Source organism: Etheostoma cragini, chromosome 3 (assembly GCF_013103735.1).
Source record: "Etheostoma cragini isolate CJK2018 chromosome 3, CSU_Ecrag_1.0, whole genome shotgun sequence".
Classification (NCBI taxonomy): Eukaryota; Metazoa; Chordata; class Actinopteri; order Perciformes; family Percidae; genus Etheostoma; species Etheostoma cragini.
The window spans coordinates 22,482,825-22,491,108 of NC_048409.1; the positions used below are offsets into that span (position 1 = coordinate 22,482,825).

Genomic DNA, 8,284 nt, shown 5'->3' on the forward strand with positions numbered 1-8,284 from the left:
TTAATAATATACAGTCTATGGACTGAATCCACATCTTACTCCAGCAAATGATATCGTGTTCACACCCTAAAGAAGGCTGCTTTGTGCCGACACGCGTGGGTTGCTGCCCAGCTGTACTTTTTATGTAAGATTTCAACATGAAATACCCCTCTAAATAAAAGGCATTGTATAATCATTTTCACAAGAAGAGTGTCTTGGATCATTTCTTCAAAAATGTTGTTCCCTTTCCAAAGAGCACCTTCATAATTTGCTTTGAACTTCTGAGCATGCCAGACTTCTTTCTTCGGAAATAATATTATATACACAGAGATAGATAACAAATACTCTTGTATGAAGTGAGATGATGGAGTAGGAGTGGAAAAGGAAATCGAAAATTGTATATATTGGGATTTTTTTGCAACAATTTTTAAAATCGATTCTTTTCCCTAGTATATATATTTTTTATTTACCAATAATTAACCTAAATATTTTCTGTTTATATGGTACCGCTGATGGTGACTACATCATATTCATTTCCAGTAAAACAGATACAAAAATCAGAAAATACATCTACTTCTTTACAAATGAAATAAATGTCCGACTGACTGACTGACACGGGCATTCTTTCTTAAAAAAAAATACTTTTTAGAGATGTCTCATTTTTTTGTCTCTAGAAGTGGATTATTCAACTTTTGTTTTTGTTAAAGGAAAAGAAAATTGCAATCCTTCTAAAATCACAATAAATGAACATTGCAATACAAATCGAATCGGCACATATGTATCGTAAAAGAACTAAATGGGAAAAATGTTCACATTGTTGGCTCCCCAGTGCTCTTTATCACACGTTCCTTCCACTGAACTGTAGATTATCCTCTGCTACGTCATATGGCCACTAGATGGCAATGTTGCGTTTGTAACTCCCTCTGGGTATTTAAGAACAGGATTCAGTATTTCTGGGTGTACTTTTCTATTTGGGGAAACCTACTTAAACACAGATTGTGTGTGTGTGTGTGTGTGTGTGTGTGTGTGTGTGTGTGTGTGTGTGTGTGTGTGTGTGTGTGTGTGTGTGTGTCAGATAGCCAATCCGTGCATGTCATCCTGTTACGTCCTGTTCAATTACTGAATGTCCCTTGAAACTATATGTAGAATAATAATAATAATAATAATAATAATAATAATACATTTATTTATAGAGCGATTTCCCTCAAAGTGCTTTACAGCAAGAATACAAGAAGCAAGAAGCATTTCTGGTCACAGACACATTCACATTTAAACACAAACACATAGGTGCAATGACAGAGAAGAGCACTTACAAAAATGGATTACTATCACAGTATCGTCAAAAATAAACTTTATTGCACACGTACACAATAGTATTACAATATTATCTATTAAACATTAACTAAACCTTCTTAGTTCTTACTTACTGGGGTAATAGATAGATAGATAGATAGATAGATAGATAGATAGATTTTTATTGATCCCAAAAAAATGGGAATTTCCAGTGTTGGAGCCGTAATAAAATCAGACACAAAGCACAAATACAGAATCAACATGAAATAACAGGATATAATATACATGAAATAATAATAGGATAGAATGTAAGAACAAATAATTTAAAATATTTACAAGTTGAGATACAAGTTGGGAATAAAAATAACTACTAAAGTATTTAAAACTGTTTAACTAGTATTGATAAAGCTGTAAATAAATCTATTTTGCAAGGTGCACTTAGTGCTGTTGTGATGTCTATGAGTCTTATCTACCACTCAGTGATGAAGTGTTAAAAAGTTTTATTGCCTGTGGTAGGAATGATTTTTTGCGGTCCGTGCCACATTGACGTTGCCGGAGCCTCTTAGAGAAGGCGCTCCTCTGTGACCAGTGTGGGGTATTTATGGCATTATGTGATTAATAGTTATTACTTACAGTCTTTCTATGTATTTTTGATAGTAGAGGTAAATCTGAAAATGACAAGAGTTGCCCAGAATACAGTGCCTTAGTTTGTGTGAGATTCACACAATAGAGATACACATTGTAAGTCTAAATTTCAGATAGATCATAATTTTAAAAGGAACGAACAGTATTGCGTGGTCAATAAATAAAAAAAGACTAATCTGTCACAATTACTCACTATAACTCACTTCTTGGGCAGAGAGGTGGGATGGTTAAATAATTAGGATTTAGGCTGAGAGGCTTGTGTCAGTGATTCTCAGTGAGAGAAACAAAAAGCCTTGCTAGTCTCTTTAAAGCTAGGAGTGTGAGACGGTTCTAAGTTACATTGATAGGCCTATTAACTTAATTCTTCTTTGTGTCCACTTTATTTTACAGGCCCAGGCAAAGTGTTGCATGGCAGCTTGAAGCCAATAAGAGATACATGACAATCAAATACATGTACTTCGCATAGTGTATTTTGTGAGAGAAAACTGACCTAAAAGGCCTTTGAGGTTGATGTAGTAACTGGATTGAAGGTGCACGTCTCATGTTTTTCACTTCATTCTCATGTCTGGCACTGCAAGCACATGATAACCTGGGAGGACACAAAAAAGAGAACCACTGTTAGGAGCAGCAGGCATCCCCTTTGCATGAGTGCAGAAAAGTAACGTGGAAGAGAGATTTAAACTCTCCTCCAGTTGTTTGCTGTAATCATGCGATCCACAGGGAATCAGTAATCACAGCAATCAGTACACCATGTTAACATGTTTTCACAGGGATCAAACTAGTGGTCATAAAGTTGTACACACTGTATGAAATCTATACCAGCTAGAGTATTCATACAGGTCATGTAATTGGAGCATGAGGGTGCTGAAACCTGCGATAACTGTCTTTTTGGGCCACGGGGAAAACAGACTGTGAACACAACATTGACGTATTGTCATCTTTAATGTTAATAAGGGGAACTTGTCAGTAAAAAGTTGCATATTTACATATCCAGCAATTACAAAGAAACAATCTAATTTATTTGGACCCATGTTTGTCTCTACCTCATCAGTGTCCAATATTCTCTCTCTTTAAGCTCTGTTTTTGGTCTCTCCCAACTCTTGGGGGATAATAATATCTGGCTTTTGTTGTGTCCTTCACTAGGTTTACCAGCTTATTTTCAGCTGATTTCAATACATTTTTTTGTCATATTTCAAAATGCTGTTGATTGTATTTACTCCATCTGCTTCATGGCTGAGCTTTCCCCCTCTTCTACACCCCTACATTTATAGCACTTCTCTTCTCCCAACCCTGTTATCCCCCGCATCCCTATCTTCCACTACCTCAGCCTCCTTAGCCTTTCTATTTAGGCTCCTCTACTTGGTTGCTGCATCTCAATCTCTGCCAACCTGTTCACCCGAAGTCCTCAGACTCCTACTCCTCCACACCACATTCTCCTTACTCTCTGCTGTCACCCCCTTCCTCCCTCCCCTGATATAAAATGTTGACCCTGTGGCTGGTGTCCCCTGGTACTGGGACTGCCTGCCAAGCTGAATGGGCCCAGGGCATCGGGTAGCCAGGCTGTGTGTGTGTGTGTGTGTGTGTGTGTGTGTGTGTGTGTGTGGCAGGTCACGGCGTGGGGATTAGGTGTGTGTGTGTGAGTGATTGAGGGTGACAGCGGCCCAAGCATTAGGGGCCCTGTGGCAGATTTTGTTAGACTGTTTTAGACACACTAAGCTGGATTTACCAGCCGCAGTGTGTCAGCAGTGATGCAGCCTGCCTGGACCTCCTACAGAACACCAACACACACACACACACACACACACACACACACACGCACACGCACACACACAAATACACACAACTGCAAGCACACACACTCGCTGACCCTACCTATCTACCTGCAACCAGTCTGACGTCCCATCAACCCTTTCTGTCTGGGTATTTCTTCTAGCCATCCCTTATTGGTACCAGTTAAAAATGTCACCTCTCACCCATAACAATCATAATGTCCTAGTCACCGAACATTTGCATATCATCCAGTTCATTTTAAAGGAATGACTACAAACAGTATATTACCTGAATAGCAACAAAGTAAATTGGATCATCACTAGCTTTATTGTGAACTTTAATTCGATTTTTTTTACAAAAACACAATGAACAATGAAGAACGCTATCCTTCTAACTGATACTGTTTTTGTGTAATTAAACACTGGACTGGCAAAGTAAAGATTGTGGTGCAAAAGTCTTGATGTGACACTTAATTGTGATTCTGGTTGAATAGAGGGTGTAACTGTGTGTAAGCAAGCTACGTTCTGAAACTAATATGCTTATCTACAGTGAAGTTGCATGCTGGGTGTACTGCTGTGTGGTCACTTAACACAGGTGGTATGTGAGGCCACTGTGGCCCCTCATGTCGACACACACAGGTATTGATGCCTGATTGTGTGTGTCTTTGTGAGACTTGTGCACACCTTTGTCCATGTGTGTGTTTGTGCAGACACCAGTGTGTGTGTGTGTGTGTGTGTGTGTGTGTGTGTTAGGGCTGTAACAATATGCAATTTGAAACCAAAATTACGACAAGATCCACAAATTTGTGTTGCGGAGTGAGAATGCTTAATCGCGACACACGCCTTCCAACTCCTATAGTTAGTCTTCCTGTCCAGATCCAATGCGACCACAGCTTTAAATTACTAGTAATATTAGTCCTTTTTGTACCTCATCCCGCTTTTGTCGGGTAAATTTAGCTTTGTAATTCTTTTTCGTTTTTAGTGAGACCAATAACGCTAACGGAGGCGTAATGTTACAAATGGCCGTTGTTCTGACTCAGGTGCCTGGGTCTGTTCCCCGATGGATCAGTAAACTAAACCAAATAAAATAAATAAGGTCTCTGTTGTGGGTTGCAAAGTTGCATGTAATCAATGACGATGCGTTGTGACAGAGAAATAAGAATCAAGGTTTATATCAAATTGTGGGTCAAAAATTGTGATAAGAACCGAATCCTGGGTTTTGTGTATCGTTACAGCCCTTGTGTGTGTGTGTGTGTGTGTGTGTGTGTGTGTGTTCTCCCAGATCTTTGTTACAGCCTGTCCATTGTGAAAGAGAGTGTTGAGCAAGATCCTGACCCACAAGCGAGTACTAATCAGACGCATTCCTTGGGATTAAATAGCCAATTAACAATAAGAGAGCCATTGTGGCCCTGTTTCCTTGTGCGTCACAGTTAAAAGGTTTTGTGTGTATACGTGTCGCATTGAGCACGTGCATGACTCTATTTGTGTGTGCGAGGACATGTGCTTTTGTGTGTGCAAGGTGCTATTTGTCATTCAAAAAGCACTCTTTGTGATTTTCTGCCAGCATGTTGAACAGCTCCTGCACTGCTCAGGTTTTTTATTCAAATGCACGCTATAGCTTCATAAACAAAGATTACATTTAAAATTTGTGCAATTTAAAACAGACTTGTGCGACGGATAGAGTCGGAGATTTTGCATTAGGGGTCTTGCATGCCATATAGTAGCTGCAAGTCACAAGGTGCGTGTGTTTGAGTGTTCTTAATGATGCATGTTAATCCAGGGGTTTGTTCAGGCACCATTCGTGAGTCCAGCTGGACTTATTTTCATAGTAATGCAAAAAAAAATAATATTCTTTGGTATCCATCGATGTATGTGTGCTGCTGTGCATGTGGTGTGTATATCATGTGTATGCATAAATGTGTACATAACTAGTGTGTTTAATAACCATGCATGTGTGTGTCTGTACGGTGTGTATATGCATCAGTGTGGCACGTGTCGGAGTGTGGCAGAGGATTAGTGAGGCTCAGGGCCTGTTGCTCCATTTTCATGATTACTACTGTCTACTGCCATATGGGGTGGTGGGGGTGCAGGTGGGGCCGGGTGGTGGTGTGGAGGAGAAGGGGGGGTACAAGCTACTGTACCACGCTATATACACACACATACACACACAGTCCTTCATTAGGGAATTCATTTGAAACCACTCATAAATGCACATGAGCTTTGTTTTAACAAGTTGAAGACTTTGTGTGTGTGTGTGTGTGTGTGTGTGTGTGTTTGTGTGTTTGTGTGTTGTCCATACACTTGCCCCTACCAAAATGCTTAATAGCCTCTTTCTATACGCAGTGGTGCATCACCTAATGTCTGTACAATGGGATCGCTTAAAAAAAAACTTAAGTTAATTAATTAAGTTAAATAATTTAAGTTAATGATAAAAGAAGTACATAAATTACAATAACCTGCATACAGTATAAATTAATTACTGAAACACTGTCCATCTTCATATTTTTCCCTATTTCTCTTTACTTTTAAATCGGTGGTTTTGACTGGAGTTAGAACCTGATAAAATCAATTTTTGTAATGAATTCTAATAACATATAATTAGAATTATAAGTTTATAATGTTTCACTATAAAGAAAAGCTGCCTCACAGAACCGGTTAAGGAATATGCAGTTATTGATGGGCATTGAAAATTGAGTAATTGAGCTGCATTTTTATTGCAATAAATAATTGATCCAACCTATTTTATAGAGGTATTATGTAAAAAAACATTGATACACTCCGAATATTTAAGCATTTCATCATAGTTTGATAACAGTCTGGGTACTGAATGCATGTAACTGAAATTGCTCATCTTATCTAATTACAAGTGTATGACTATGAGGGCATGAACAGGTGTTAACTTGTTAAAACCCCAGACAGTGGTCAAGGAGGGGGCTAAATGATGACAGTGCACACACAGACACACACACACACACATACACACACACACACACACACACACACCACCTGCTGCTGTCTGCAGTGGATTAGAGATCTGGGTACTCTCAGAAGACAGCAGGACATACACATGCACACAGCAGGGGGTCCACTGTCTGTGATATTGATCAAGATGCTGAGGCCAGACATTATTTCCACATGAACTCATGGTCATAGACATTCAGTACAGATGCATGCACTAAAGACTGCTGCTTAATGTGTTCCAAAGATAGAGAAAAAATTTTTTTTCAAACTGAATCGTCACAGCCATCTAGTTCTAGGCTTGGTTATTACATCTCAACCGGGGAAATAAAAAATACTGACCACCGACTGTTCTTTCAACAATCACTAAAGCACCCCCCAGGGAGCCATGTTCCCCTGTCTGAGTGTAAGCCCTTAAATGATGGGACCAACCAAAGTTTTTGACCACTTTGCTGGTAATTTATTACAGTCGCAAAGGTGCATTTTCCTGCTGCACACCTTAACTTTGTCTTTACTCTGAGATGAGAAAAGCTAGAAGTGTGTTCAAAAAGTATATAAAGATAAGTTAACCAATGAATTTTGTTAAACACTGGCATGGGTTTGGGGTGAATTATGTAAAAGCATAGATGTAAAATAGCACCATGAATAAATACTCCTTAATTCCCAAAACATTTTCATTACAGTCATTACAACTACTTCCACTGTCAGTACATGGAGGATATCTGGTAGAAAATATATAATATATATTGAGTCATTTTCTGCCAATATTGGCAGGGGACCTAGGTCAAAATTGTTTGTACATATAACATAGTACAATTAAACATATCAATATTTTAGGTGTGTAATGTGCACTACACTTTTGTGAAATTAAATTATGTGAAATTAAGCAGCTAATGTGTAAATACTGAACAACATAAATTTAAGTGATTGAGCTTTTGATATAAGTGTGAGTAAATTGCGAGTGAAACGCTACAGTTATCTGTCTGTACATTTTCCTGTAGGTTATATATGCACATATTATGAATTCACAATTGTACTATTATACTTCATTATTATAAGCGACCACAACATGAGTTTATCTTTAGCCTTGACACATGATAGACTGCTGACCATCCAAGTCCTACTTAATGGAAACACACACACACATGCATGCTGCTGCACATAGCATACATACACTAATGGCATGTAATGGGGCTGTCTTACAGCAGGGCTCTCGAATGTAAACTGTATACGGTATGGAACCATCTCATATGGCCCATTGTGTTACTGTAGATGGAAGAGGAGTGTTGTGCAGAGAGACACATGGTCTGGTCTGGACTCATGCAGAGTAATCCTCACATCATTTTGATGAGGAGTTAACACACACTCTGACCTCAATATACACACAAACACACACACACAATCCACAACACAATGTTTATGTTTTGACTATATTAGTACACAGTATAGACAGTTGCAGTAATATCATAAATAGCCTACCTATTTAAAACAATGAATCAAACCAAACTCAGTTGTAAGATGACAGCCTATCAATAAGTAATTCCAAAACAATAAAAGCAGAACAAAACTCATAGCAAGACCCTCAGAAAACTAGGTCCCTCCCATACACCCCTTCTCTCTCTCTCTCTCTCTCTCTCTCT

General features: G+C 38.7%; 1 protein-coding gene across 1 annotated transcript in view; it reads left to right on the forward strand.

The window, feature by feature from the left end:
• Positions 1 to 72: 72 nt before the first annotated feature.
• The window catches only part of LOC117942593 (homeobox protein otx5-like), a 17,935-nt gene continuing 9,723 nt past the window's right edge, over positions 73 to 8,284 (forward strand). The window contains exon 1 of the mRNA XM_034868149.1: positions 73 to 83. The gene's annotated coding sequence lies outside the window, so the exon portion shown is untranslated. The remainder of the gene's footprint in view (positions 84 to 8,284) is intronic.